At 41.5% G+C, this 14,570-nt stretch overlaps 1 protein-coding gene across 6 annotated transcripts in view; it reads left to right on the forward strand.

The window, feature by feature from the left end:
* Positions 1–14,570, forward strand: part of DCTD (dCMP deaminase) — a 55,119-nt gene that overhangs the window by 425 nt on the left and 40,124 nt on the right. Inside the window, exons 1-4 of one of the 6 annotated variants that reach the window (XR_002438943.1) lie at positions 35–559; positions 680–822; positions 1,749–1,794; positions 12,145–12,246. The gene's annotated coding sequence lies outside the window, so the exon portion shown is untranslated. Of the gene's footprint in view, positions 1–34; positions 560–679; positions 823–1,748; positions 1,795–12,144; positions 12,247–14,570 lie in introns of those variants that run through there. The other 5 variants (XR_002438944.1, XM_021397432.1, XM_021397434.1 and 2 more) reach the window with 5 other exon arrangements.

Below are 14,570 nucleotides of genomic sequence, written 5' to 3' on the forward strand. Positions count from 1 at the left end.
CCCGGGTTAGGGTTCCCGGCGGAGCCCAGCTGCCGTCTGGGCGCGGGCGCGGGGAGCCCGGCTGAGCCCCGGGCGGCTGCGGCCGCCGCTCATTAGCATGAGATTAGCATCCACCTCATCTGCATGCACATTCCTCCCGCCGCATTCCTCAGGGTTAACCCTGCCGGCGCTGCCCCGAGCACCGCGCCCGCGGGACGGGGGGAGGGCAGGCACGGGCGGGGCCGCGGAAAAGGCACGAACAAGTCCGGCGGAGGAAACGGGGGGGGGGGAGGAGAAGGGCCGAGGCAGGCCCTCCGGCTGCTACGGGAGCTGGCCGGGAGAGGAAAGGGAAAAGCGGAGCGGGGCTCGGCGTGCGGGCAGCTGGAGGCGAGGTGCGCCCGGAGCTCCCTTTGTCCGCGAGGCGCCGTCAGGTGGCGCGTCCCCACGGCCCGCGGCGGCTCGGGCGCTGAGCTGCGCGGGAGGGCGGCCCTGCCGCTCCCGTCGGAGGTGTTAGTTACTTCGTGTGCGTCGCGTAAAAGCGCTCCTGTGAAGTCGCTCTAAACTCCGCTAAGGCTCGAGGGTTGGTAGAAAGACCTCGGTGTTTAAAATACCCAGGTTTTCTCTTTCACTTCAACTTCGAGCTTTTCTCTCGTGAATTCTGGAAGGACTTTAAACTTTTCGATCGTTTGTTTTTTAACAGAAGCACCGGCAGGGAATGTGTGGACTGTGTAGGTGCCCTTCTGGCCTGAAAGGCAGCCGCACGCACGTTGCATTGAGAAGCCAGGTGTGAATTACGGCACAGAAGAGTAGTGAGGCAGGTTGCCATGGCTCGGCTGATAGAAGGTAACCTAATGAGCTCTGTTAATTAGAATGTGTATCTGATTCCCACGGTTTGGCTCCCGAAGTGGAGCACTGGAGGAGGAATATGGCAGCGGTTTGGTAGCTGGGACTCCTGAGTAACCCAAGTTTTGCTCCCTGCTTTCCAGAACTTTTTGTTTCTTTTCACTTTACTGGGTTGAAAAAGCAAAAATGTTGTGGGAAAGAAGGTCTGGAATCCATATCAGTGGTTTTTTTTTTTGTTGTTGTTTTCTTTTTTGTCTATCCTCCTGTAGTACTCAGCTCTATGGATTATTCTCCTCATACAATTTGCGCTTACTAAGCACCAGGCCTGTCCAGTGCCCAACAGTGTTTTGGATTCCACTTCAGAGGCCACACGCCTAACCATTAGGCATTGCAGTAACTGATTCACAGGCATCCAACTCTCACTGTTGGATCTGCTCCTAAATAGAAAAAAAAAAAAAAAAAAGGAGATATGATCTTAATTTAGCTAATTACTGATCTGGTAAAGACATTTGTTATCTTAGTCATTCCTAATCATTTTATTCTGTAATACTAATCTGCTGTTCCATATCTGTAAATAGCTTGTATGCCTCCCCAAAACACCTGTTTGTTAACCTTCAGACTCTCTTGAAGATTTTATTTTCGCATCTGCTGAATTAAGGCAATGTGCATTGAAAGTACGTACTTCAAGTACACTCAAGTGGAGGAGAACTGAGGTGTACAAACCTCTGCATCTCCCTAAGAGTTCAGCTACAGAAAGCAACATTAAAGTGACAGACTCATTTGTTTTCATTGACAGTGTTATGTTTCAGTCAGCTGATTGATTTATGGAGTCCAGCCTTGTTTTTCACCAGTGTGAAGAAGTTCTTTTACTATCCATTGAAACATCTATCTCTTTCAAGTGTCTAATTTTATAAACTTGCTTTTAGGTGCCATCCTACAGTGAGAAGGTACACGTGGCAATCATGGGACAGGGTAAGCTGGATTTCTGTTTTAGTTTACTTTATCAATAACATTTCTTGTTATGCAAATTGAAAAAAGCTGCAGAGGTTATTTATTACTTTCTCTGGAACTAGATGCCAGTTACTTACCTTTGGCATGAATATGGAGCTTTTATAGTGGTACAGTCTCTTTCATTCCAAAAAAACAGGCCTGTTATACAGCAGCACTGCTATATGCCTACTTTGTAAACAATCCACACAAAAGAGAGCATGTGGTTAGAAAATCCCTGATACTAAGCTAAAAACTGAGATGTCATTTGTGTCTGTATCTCCCCCAGAGTTAATTATGACTCCTGAGATAATACCTAATTTCTAATGTCCTGCACCCTGACCACAGCAGTCCACATGGGATCCACAAGGATGTAGAACTGATTTAGAACTATCTCTTTGTGTAAAACTTTTCATCAGAAAACATCAAAATTTTCATTTGCACAAACAGGTGGAAATGGCAACTCTTAAGTTTTGGAAATAAATATATTAAGACCACTGCACGCTTGTCTAGTTTCTGTTTGTGTACTTGTGTGTGTGTGTACAGATGTGCTTACACTTAAATATAGACTGTTACACGGTAAGCCCTCGACTTTCCCCTTCCCCCTCCTCCTTCCGTTGTTTGAGTACTTCATTGTACCTGTTTGAATCTACAGCCCAGAATCCTAAGAAGTTCTAAATTGGCAATGACAATAGTTGAAGTAAGACTGACAAAAAGTAGATAATACTTGTGTAAGTGAATGCCAGACCTTTATCATTACCAATAAGAATGTTAGCTTTTGTTGTAGATAATAGATTCCAATTATCATCTTGTTTTCTGCTATTTTGTAATTTGAACTGGTAGCAAATAATTTATTCCACTATGATATTCTTTTAATATGTCTAATATAGGAGGGCAGAACAGGGTATTCCTAATGATTCTTTTTAGCCTAAAATATACTATAAATTTTAACTGCAGGTAGTTTTGCAAGTCTACCTCCTACATCTCAAGTGATAACCTGCCTGGCACGTTGTACTGACGTTGTCAGCTGACAAGCATACCACAGATTGTTTGACTTAATTGTGTAAGACAGAATAGTTCAGAAGATGTAAGCTTGCCTTGTTCAGAACACAGAAGGGTGCGTATGAAGGTGTTTAGTTCTAAAGTATGGAACAACGTAGCTGTGGCATGACTTAGGTGTTTATCAGCAAGTATGATAAATAACAAGATAGGCTCAATGAAAAGGAGTTAATTGTTCCTCTGTTTCTCTTTGTACTTGCGTGTTTAATAGGTCTGAAGAATTATATGTAGTACATAGTTAAAGAACTTCTGCAGTACTGTTAGCAGCTAGGAGAGAAATGTGTATGTGAAAATTTGGAAGCCAAGCACGGGAAGAGATCCAGAAAGAGGATCTGCAAAGGCAAATAGTTATGCCTTGTCACATAACAAGAAGCATACCTTACTCCAGTCTGTACTAATGTAGTTCATCTCCTGCCACTTCCTGCTTGCTTCTTGATTTGTGGTCAATCTGCTCCTGGGACTAACTGTGATTACAAAAAAGGCATATTTGTGCCCTTTCCTTTTATAACACAAGACTCTGTTAGTTTGATGATCCACTAAAGTGATGTCCCTGAAGAAATTTACAGTTGTTACAGTTCTAATTCATACTAGCCACAAATGGTTCTGAATCAAGAGCCGTAGATGTCTCCCTGAAAAGCCACATCATAGTTAAGTCTCCACTGCTTTCAAACAGAATTTGAATGCAGAATGAATTATGAAATACACTGTCAGAATTAATGAATCTCTAAAAAGTCTGACAGAAATGCTTGAATATATATGTATTGTTTATGCAGTTATTTTTTTTTAGACACTAAAACGCTATACAAACCAATCTGGACAGCCAGGCTGACTTCCCTGACGTATGGCAATTGTAGAACTGTAAAAAATGTCAGAATTCTCAGCATAATGGATATTGGCTTATTTATAAACACGGTGATTTTTATCTAAGAGAACCAAGCCTGCAAAGAAAAAAAAAAACCTCCAAAAAAACAAAAACCAAGTGGGGCTCCTTTGCCCCTGGAGATTTTTAGTTTAAAAACCAGTTTTTAAAGTCTTGTGAAGTAAAACTGTACATGAGGGAGATAAAGTAAAGGAGGAGGAGAGCTACTTTTCCTATTGTCAGCTCCTGGTGCATGGATATGGTAGACAGTAAAAGATCTTTGAATGATACTTTTTCTAGCTGAATTTATGATGAAGCTCTGCAGAAGCAATGAAGCCAGTGAAAAGCTTTGATAATACTTACGCTCATTCTGCTTTTCTCTTTACTCCAAAGCCTGCTCTTTCCACTGATGTTCGAGTAGTAGGCAGTTCACTGCTGAAATAGGATGTCCTACAAAGACTTCCCAGAGTATTAATGACAAAGACCATACCAGAATCATCATCTTCAAAAAAAAAAGTTAACTTTTTCAAAATGTTGGCTTTGTTTTGCTTTCAGGCATATATAAAAGAAAATAATCAGAAATTACACAAATTATACATTTTGAGTCCTTGGAGACAGTTATAATCCTATAAATCTGAAAATAAGTGCACAGAACAATTTTAACTGATTGTTATTCTGATTAAAAAGTTAGGGTAGGTGGAGTGGAAATAATGAGGTAATAGTATTGCTTCAAGCTTAACTATGAAAATGTGAATAACACTTTCAAAGTAAAAATGTTCTAAAATTCAGCCCAAACTACTCATTAAACTAATTCAGCTTTCAGTTTTGTTAACTGTGATTAACACTGTTGATATTTCTGTAGAAAAATAAAAAGAGGATGGAGAATTTTGGTTGTTTCTAGACCCCTAGGCTTGGTGAAGAATTTCAATGAAAAGATTTAAAGATCACAGCATACTATTATTATGTTCACTTCGTGGTGGATGTATCAAAACAGATGTGTTAAGTGGCTTAATGGAGTAAAAAAAAAAATACCTAAATGAAATAGGATAGGGATTGGAACATGGGATGCTTTTAGCTCCTGAGCTGAATCTGTTGAATTGTACCGTATCACTTTTATTATTTCAATATGTGGTCTCAGAAATGCTTGGGATACACCTTCTTACCATAAAGAAGAGACTATAATTCATACCAAAAAAATCCTTTTATTTAGTATCTCATTCCCAGGTAAAATGTGGCGTATAAAAGTTATGAAGTCCACATGGTGAAACATATGTTGAAATGCCTATGTCCACATATAAGATGTGACACTGTTCTTCCAGCTCTCTTCTTTGAATTTCTCGGTGAAACAGCATAAGCAAAGCATAAATTGTGGTTAGCTGTACTTGTATGTTCACAACTGAAATGCACTAATAAAGAAATAACTTCCAAGAATGTAAAAAGATTATACTGAAGAATAATTCAAAGAAAATAATTCAAAGCTAGGCAAAGTCTCCAAAATTTAAGTATTAAAATGTAATCCTCAGACTGAAACATTAGAGTTGCTGCTGATAATTAGCTGTTCTGTAAAAGTGTGAATGCAAAGCCAAAGGATATACAGTTGATGCTTACTCCTGAGGAATCACAGATCCATGGAATGAAGGAGATTAGAAGAGGCTTATGGAGGTCATATAGTCCCACCCAGTGCTCAAGCAGGGACACCTACAGCCAGTTGCCCAGGACCACGTCTGGGTGGCTTTGATAGGCTGTAGACCCCACAACTGCTGTGGGCAGCCTGTGCCAGAGTTCGATCACGCTTTCAGTGAAAAAGTGCTGTCTGATGTTCAGCGGGAACCTCCTGTGTTTCATTTTGTACCCCTCGCCTCCTGTCCTATAGCACTGGGCACCACTGAACAGAGCCTAGCTTTGTCCTCTTCACACTATCCCTACAGGTATTTACTGATATTGATAAGATCCTCCTTCCCTGTGCCTCCTCCTGCCAAGCCTGTTCTGGGCTGAGCAGTACCAGCTCTCTCAGCACTTCCTCATAGGAGAGATGCTCCAGTTCCTTCATCATCTCTGTGACTCTTCATTGGACTCTCTCCGATATGTTTATGTCTGGCTTGTTGTGGGGAGCCTGGAACTGGACCCAGCACTACAGGTGTAGCCTCACCAGTGCTGACTGGAGGGGAAGGATCACTTCCCTTGAGCTGCTGGCACCAACTCATCTTAACACAACCCAAGATGCTGTTGTCCTTTGCTGCAAGGGCATGTGCTACTTCATGGTCAGCTTTTTGTCCACCAGGACATCCAGATCCTTTTCTGCAGATCAGTGTTCCAGCCTGGAGCGTGTTCATGAGATTATTCATTTGCCTGTGCAGGACTCTGCACTATAAGTTTCCTACTTGCCCATTTCTTCACCTTAAAGAATGCAAAAGAGTGCCACATAATTCAAACATACCAAAACAAATCACTATGCTGCAGACAGGCTTCTAGAACTCTAGAGCAGTGGTGTCCCACCAAATCAACAGCTAGATGTTTAGGATCCATACTGATTTCCTCTTCGCCTAGCTAGGCAATGAGAACAAAAGGCAGATCTCCTCAGGATGGTGATTTCAACAGCCTCCAGTAGTATCATCATTCACAACAGACTTTGTTGGTTTTTTAAAATGGAAATATTCACACTTGTTTCTCCAACTCCATATGCCACCTTCAGCGATAGAAACAAAAGTGTTTACTTATAAAAAGGAAAAAGTGGGCTTTTCAAGCAGTAGCTCAGAAACTCACCGATTACTTACCACTCATCTCCTTATTTCAGAAAATAAAATACGCAACAGAACTTTGGTACTGTTATCCAGCAGCTTGCTTCCCAATCCAGGAATTTAAAAAAGTTTATTTTTATTTCAGATTTCAGAATAAGGCCTTTCAACCTCAGGAAATAAAGTGGAGTTTACCTTCAAAATGCAGCAAAGCAAGGGCTGGCTGTTGCACAGTTTCCATCTAGTTTCACCTTGTATACTTACACCAGGATTTGGTGGGATTTCTTCAGTGACAGGTGCTGGCTTTTTCTATTTTTCCTTGCATTCCACCTCCCACCTCACATTTTTGTCCATGTGGGGTGTGCCAGGGCTGGGCCAACAGTGCAGCCAGCAGCATGGGCCCTACTTGCTCCATGACTGGTGCCTGCTGTCGTACTTCTGTTACCACACTGTCCCATTCTCAGTGGTATGCTGGATTCCCACACCCTGACCAGTCTTGGCAGTGGCTGTAGTCAGCTCAGTACCTGTTGGAGTGAACAGCCTGCAATGACTGCACTGCCAGCAGTAACATCTGCTGTTAAGAGTCTGTGGCTGGAGTTATCACTGCAGCCATCTTGCTCTTGTGAGACGGAACCCAGTCAAAGCCAAACCACGCATGCTTGCCCCTGAGTTTTCTTGGGAAAAGCTCGAAGTGGAGATGAGTATGCATCCTTCCATGGACTAAAAACAGCACAAATGCCTGATTGCCACACCAACAGCTCCTGCAAGAACTGGAGAAGTTGTCATGCTCTTTGCTATCCTCATGCCCATCCCATGCCTCAGGTCATCCTGTGCATCCAACTAACTCCCCTCCCCTGGGACTTACCACTGGAACTGGTTCTTCTTTCCAATAGATCTCTTTACCATATGCCACAACATTTCAGGTCCCGAGAAGGCTTACTGCAATGCTCAGGAGCAGCACTAAGCTGCTTAAGTAGGTATTGGAGGATATCATGTGAAACTAAGGCCTGAAATCAACGTTCCTTCTATAGTAGTTAGAGGGAAAAAGCTGTTCTGAGGTTGTACGTAACCACTAATTACAGTCTTTGAGATACTGTTAAGAGAAAGCAAAGGTCAGACTGATAAAAATGTATATTTCTGAAGTTTTAGGTTGTTTTCATGGGTCTTGAACAAACTAATGCAAGTTTTTTTGTTTTGGTGAGAGGAGGAAAAGACATATGCTGGGACAGGAGAGAAGGAGGTAAGGAGTTACTTATTCAAAGAGATTTTCTTGAGTCAAAGAAATCCCTGAAGGAAATGATATTTAAAAAAAAAAAACAATCTGAAAAATAACATAAGAGATTCTCAGAAGCACATATGCAGATTTTATGTGTCCATAACACCATATCAAATATTAACACTTTTCTGCATATATCTCTAAGATCTGTTTCAATGTCTCAGTGTAAATGAAGAAAGGTACAGAGAAAAGCTGATGGCTTCATAACACTGCCTGCTGTAGTGAACTTCTAGTGCTACTCATGTCCTTCATCCTATAACCCATGAAAGAAAACGTAATGTTCACTGCCTTTTAATGCAGCGGAGGCCTCTTGCAAGTCATCTTGTTTAATCTCCCTTCTCAATATTCCACATCTGTGGAATACAGTTCTCTAGCAATCTCATTTTAATAACATATTCTAATCCATTAAACTCACTCTGGTAAGCTTTCAGTGAACCATGACATTTCTAAATCAAAGTAAAATCAAAGGCCTTAAACCAGACTGCAGAGCTAAAATTCTTTCTTATCCCTTCACTTTATTTACAGAAGATTCTTATGTTCAAATATACCAAATCATCCTGACAGAATAATTATGATGTCTTGTTGTGTCATATTTTTGGAAACAAATAATGAACTGAAGAACCTGCAGAAAACTAAGAAATAGCAAAAAAAAAAACCAACCCAAAAACAAAACCAACAAAAAACCAAGCCAACCCAAAGACCTTGAACTTAGCCAAACAACGATGGATGAAAGACAACCCGTAATGAGTATGTCTAAACTTTGTTTCCTCTCCAGCATTACCTGACAGTTGATGCTTTTGCAGCACCAAGGGAAGTCGGTTTTTAGTCCAATTATTTAAAATCCTTAGCATGACTCCTCCATGCCAAATGCTAACAGTGCCAGGGGATCACAATGCAAAACCTTTCTTCTCCTGATTAGTGCTGGGATCTAATCTACACTGATTGTTACGTGCAATTGTAATATTGACGCTTTTCACTGTACATGATTTTAGATTATCTGCAAAATAATTTGGACTGTCTTTTTATTAGTTAGTCTGGAACTGTATTGTAAAAATGAGGTAATTGTATTTCTATAAGGTAATTTTGCAGCCTAAGAAAACACAAAAAGCTGGGCTTAGAGAAAATCGGTAATCTTATATTTCTTCTGCTAAAGACTTATTTGATATAATATTAATAACCGCATGCACGAGTACAGGTTGGGGGATGACCTGCTGGAGGGGAGCTCTGCAGAGAGGGACCTGGGTGTCCTGGTGGACAGCAGGTTGGCCATGAGCCAGCAGTGTGCCCTGGTGGCCAAGAAGGCCAATGGCATCCTGGGGTGCATTAAAAAGAGTGTGGCCAGCAGGTCCAGGGAGGTGATCCTCCCCCTCTACTCTGCCCGGGTGAGGCCTCACCTGGAGTATTGTGTCCAGTTCTGGGCTCCCTGGTACAAAAAAGACATGGATCTCCTGGAAAGAATCCAGTGGAGGGCCACAAAGATGATAAAAGGCCTGGTGCATCTCCCGTATGAGGAAAGACTGAGTGACCTGGGTCTGTTCAGCCTTGAGAAAAGAAGGCTCAGAGGGGATCTGATTAATGTTTATAAATATCTAAGGTGTGGGAGGCGAAGAGACGAGGCCAGACTCTTTTTAGTGGTGCGTGGCGATAGGACAAGGGGAAACAACCACAAACCAAAGCATAGGAAGTTCCACAAAAATGTAAGAACTTCTTCTCAGTGAGGGTGACGGAGCACTGGAACAGGCTGCCCAGAGAGGTTGTGGAGTCTCCTTCTCTGGAGACATTCAGGACCTGCCTGGACACCTTCTTGTGCAGCCTGGTCTAGGGAGCCTGCTTTGCAGGGGGGTTGGACTCAATGATCTCTAGCGGTCCTTTCCAGCCCCTACAATTCTGTGATATTTTACCAAATCTCTTGAGCACTCTTCATTTCCCATCTATTTCCAGGTGGCCCTTCCTTTCCCCAGCCCTGAACCTGCCCACCTTTCCAAAAATCTCTCTTCTCATTCCTTCAGGACAGCCTGACAAATAGATGCAGTGATAAAGGATTATTATTTCTGCTGCTGCTCTGACTCATCCAGGCTGCTTGGAAGAGAGTATAGAAAAGGGCACAACCTCTTTCTGTAACAAATCATCTTCTGGACGTTTTCCTGCCCCATGAAATTGAGCTTTATGGCTCACATTAATGAGCATGTATTATTTCTCTTGCTCTGGGATTTTAGAGGAACCTTTTGGACCCACCAATCTGCAACATCTGAAAGCAGCAGACCCCTTGGTTTCTGGAGGAGCAGCAACTGGAGCTTTCTTTCCTGCTGGAAGCAGTAGGGACAGCGCTTAGTATTTTATCTCTTGGACCATGGAAGTAGGCAGCTTCTGCCTTGGCAGCCAGGCTGCAGTACTTCACTGAGTGGGCCTGACTGATTGCACTCTCATCCTCCTGCCATCAGCACCGTACTAAGCAGGCTGGCACGCCTCTCCCCTCTCAGCAGAGTGGTTTAATAGAGCCTTTCTCATGGTTTCATGTTCTCTGCAGACACAGGCAGACATTATAGCAGGTATCATGCTGTAGCGATCAGAAGGACCAACATGATAGAAAAGGTGTTACAAAGAGGCAGAAGGACCTGCACAATAGCAAGGTGCTACAAGAGAAGGGAAACAGATCGCTCACCCGTATCAGAAGATTCTGGGTTCACAGGGAAAAGCTCCCACCAAGGAGGGACCTCCAGGAAGAGATCCTTTCTCAGTGGCAGTCAGCCCTTAAATGAGGCCTAAGAGGCTTGGAGCCTGGCTTCACCCCTTCTGGTCACACAGGTGAATTGCCTTCGCCTGTGCTCCCAGGGCTGACTGGGTCTTTCCTCCAGGTGCTCTATCAGTGGTTCAGGCCGTGACTCAGCAGTTCCTATACACATGCGTATCAGGATCTACGTACTTTCAAACTCCTTTTCAAACCACTGTATTTCAGAAGACTGGAGTAAGTTCCACAATTCAGTCTTTCTAATTGCCTGTCTGTGACAGTTTAAAACGTGTTTGTATGCTTAGATTGTCAGATGGCATGTGGATAACAGGCCAAATATGTGCATGGAGAGTGTTTGGAGGAGCTGAACTTTGTAAAGAAGCAGAAGCTTGGAAGCTTAGCAAAATGCAATTTTAAGCTAAATAGTAAAAACAATAGTATGTGTATATATGTATAATTTGACAATGCATTAGGTTTTGCTATTCTTTGCTAAGAATGATACCTTTAATCTCTTGCTGCATCTGAACATTTATTTGACACAATAACCACAATTTTTTTCATCAGTATTACAAAAATTGTGCCTCAAATAAAAATATTGTTCTCACGGGACAAAACTTTAGATGATATATTTAGAAGTTACAGTAGCATCCAGGAGTTCATATTTTGTAGCCGTTTTCATTAGGGAAAACCTTTATTAACATTTAGCATTTTTTTTCATCAGCAAAGCGCTTTCAAAACATTTGCTAATTAAAACCTTTATATCTTTTAGACAGTGAAAGTGCCTTTTCCAGCCCGCACATGCTATGTAACTTATTTTATTAGTGGTTTAGTAATAAAGTCAGATAAACCTTTGATTTAATAATTAGCGTTTATAGAGTACTTTCTGCCTTCAAAGCACTTTGCAAACATTAACTAATTAATTCTTGCAACTCCCCTGTAATTTGGGGAAGCAAGCATATTTATATGTGTTTATATGTGGTTTAGGGAAGAAAGTATTATCTCAGGCGTTTTACAAAACAGAGAATTAAGACATATAAATTATTTACTTAAGTCCTCAAAGACAGAAACATTGTCAGAGTAGGAACTGAAACTCATTCATCCTCCTCATCCTCATCCATGCTCTGACTGCTCAGCTCTTTCCATGGTTTTCTCTGCAGAGGTGCAGATATGTCAGCCAAAGCAAGGTATGGATGCTAAGCAGATGTCCCCACCTTCCTACCACCCAGTGTCCCAGACACAAACATAGCTGAGGAACACGTGTGGGGTGTGTTTACGTGGTGATCCACACAGCAAGCTTGCCTCGCATGCAGGCCACATGCCTGTGGTTCATGAACAAGGTGGGGGTCATAGCAAAGGGTTGCAGTGGGGCTGGCAGCTTCCAGCAGGCTCCCATTAATGAATTCTGCTCACTCTTATCTACTGGGCATTCACGTTACCACAGTATGAAAACACTGTCAGTGTTCTGTGAACATCGTCCTTTGTTTCTGTCTCCAGTTTAGGTGCAGCTTGTTGCAAGTATGCAAAAGAGGAATATAGGTTGTCCCTTTTCTTTCCTAACTTTTTTACTGATTTGGTACCTACAATAATACAGCTTTCCTGCCTACCCCAACCTCTCTGTCTAGGATGTTACGTTGCGTTTTGGTCACACAGTAGATAAGTACTTCTGCCTGTGTTACAGGTGGAATGAGAAGAGCAATGACCTGCAAGAAGGCTGCACCGTGCACCAGGGTACCAGGGGTCTTTGAAGAGTCATTTGCCACGTTTCAACTCAGCAAAGGAAGTAAGCTGTCTTACCTTACAGGCTTTAGGAATTTTTCTGAAATTAAAATACATTTTTAAAATACGTAAAGGCCATTAAGGAGGCTTCAGAATGAATGGTTTGTTTTCAGTGAATTTAAGAATTTCATGAGGTACAAATGTCCTATTACTTATCATTGGGTTTTTTTGCTAGGAGTTGGGAATTAATGTTATTATGTACATTTTTGAGTGATGAAGCAGTAAACCGGAAATGGATTGTATCCCTGCTGTGTATCAGCCAACATTTAAAAACACCAAGAAACTTCAGGACATTTTTAATAGGTCAAGTGAGCCAAGTTTTCATATGTCATGGTGTCTTCTTCAGGCAAGAGAAGCAGTGAAACAATATCTGGCTGCTTGATAATGCACATTTCATCATTACATTCAGATAAACCATACAATTAAATAATGCAGGAGGTTTGCGTAGATTAGAGAATTAGGGACAAAGCATTCCTTGGTGGTCAGCTATTTGTTAAGTGTTGAAGAGTAACTTCTGTAATTCTGTTTCTGTAAGCCGAGTCTATCAAGTAGAGACTACTAGAAAACAGAAGAGTGCTGCATTTTGCATGTGGTGTGCCAAGCACTATTTCTCTGTGGATATGAACAGATTTTTTTTTAATTTGTTATTTTATTGTATTTATAATCAGCCGTCTGGAAAAAAAAAAAAGTTCTCTTTTAGCATCTGCAGTGATGCATTGATTCTTTCATTACAGCAAATACGCATGACCCCCGGTGTTCAACTGTAAACAATAATAGTTACTGGCTTCATTAGTAAGCTAGCAGATGGCTTATAAGTTCTCATGGTAGCTTTTATCCATTTGAGGCTTGCAGTGTGCAAATGTTTGTCTTTTAAACAGGATAAAACAATGTAAAAGGGACTCTGTGCTTTGCTTTTATTAGTAGCAATTCATTTGGATTGGAGATTTGTATCTGAGTATCTGAGTGCACTGTCAGTTTTTCCTGTCTGCAGGTGAAGTACCTGCTGGGCCTTGCCTCTGCCTCTATGGCATTTTCTGTTTCAAAGGAAAAGAGGTCAAGTATCACTTCTGCAGTTTTGACAGAGTCGTATTTTAATTAGTAGGACTCCCGTTCTAAACTCACCCGTCTCTACCCGTCCCTACCCGTCCCTTCCCTTCTTTCCAGAATCAAGGGGTGCCCCCTTTCAGCAGAGAGGCAGTACTGCCTCTAGTTTACCCTACATGGGTAAGGAATCTGGCCGTTGAAACCATTAATGCCATTCTGTCATTCCAAAGCTTTACTTATGCAGCCAGATTTTCACGTATAGTTTTGGAGTACCCGATGCAAAACAGCTCATTTGCTGTCATCACCAATTTGGTGCCCACAGTGTGATGAACCTCAGGATGGTTCCCTGAGAGGCTGTACGCGGTTGAAATGACTCTCAAACTTCACCCAAACATTTGTTACGGAACTGTGTAGAGCTATCTAAAGACCAGTTCAGCTTCCGTAACATTGAATACACAACTCTTTTAAAAGCAGAACCATTTTATTTTAGTGTGTGAGTCTTTGTTTGGTGGCTTTTTTTAATACTTTAAATACAAACTCTTGTCACAATTTTCATGAAGTTGATATCTGGAATCAAGCTACATTATTGGGAAATAGAAGCAGGGAGCAATATATTAAGGGCCACCAGGTCTTAAATACCTTCAATTCTCTGTGAAAGCATAGACACGCGGCAGTGCATTGCACTGTTGTGTTTCAAGTGGATCTGTACATGGAGGAGCCAGTAAGTAGTTCACACTTTGTGGTCTTTCAGCATTGGCTATTTATGGTTTGTTCACAATAATGCAAAAGCATTTGACAGGTTGATGTTTTTGCAAAACAAATGCCGCTGTTTAGATAGGATTCAGCCATATGTTTTAGAAACAACCATCAAGAATTAGAAACTTTTACTTTAGTAAAGGATAAGTCGTATTTTGAGGGCTTAAATGAACCAGACTGCATGGTCCTTGCGTTTCCTTATGGCGCAGTAAATAATTCAACTATAAGTATCAAACTAGGGGACTTTTCTGAGTAAACAGTGATCTAGAGAATCTTTAGAGTTTTACATTGTATTTTCATATTCCATGTTCAGTTTCAAATTTTGAAATAACTTTTGTTTGGAGAGACAGCTATATCTCCTGGAAAAATATGGGAATGTTGGTTTCAGAGCATATATTTTCACTTCTTATCCTCATTTTTTATTTTAATATTAAAAATAATATGTGCATAAAAATTTGCTTTCTTCTAAGCCCATCTGCTCTTGCTTCTACCTTACCTGAAGATCTAACCCTTTGCAAGTGACATCTT

This window comes from Numida meleagris, chromosome 4 (genome assembly GCF_002078875.1).
Source record: "Numida meleagris isolate 19003 breed g44 Domestic line chromosome 4, NumMel1.0, whole genome shotgun sequence".
In the NCBI taxonomy this organism is placed as follows: domain Eukaryota; kingdom Metazoa; phylum Chordata; class Aves; order Galliformes; family Numididae; genus Numida; species Numida meleagris.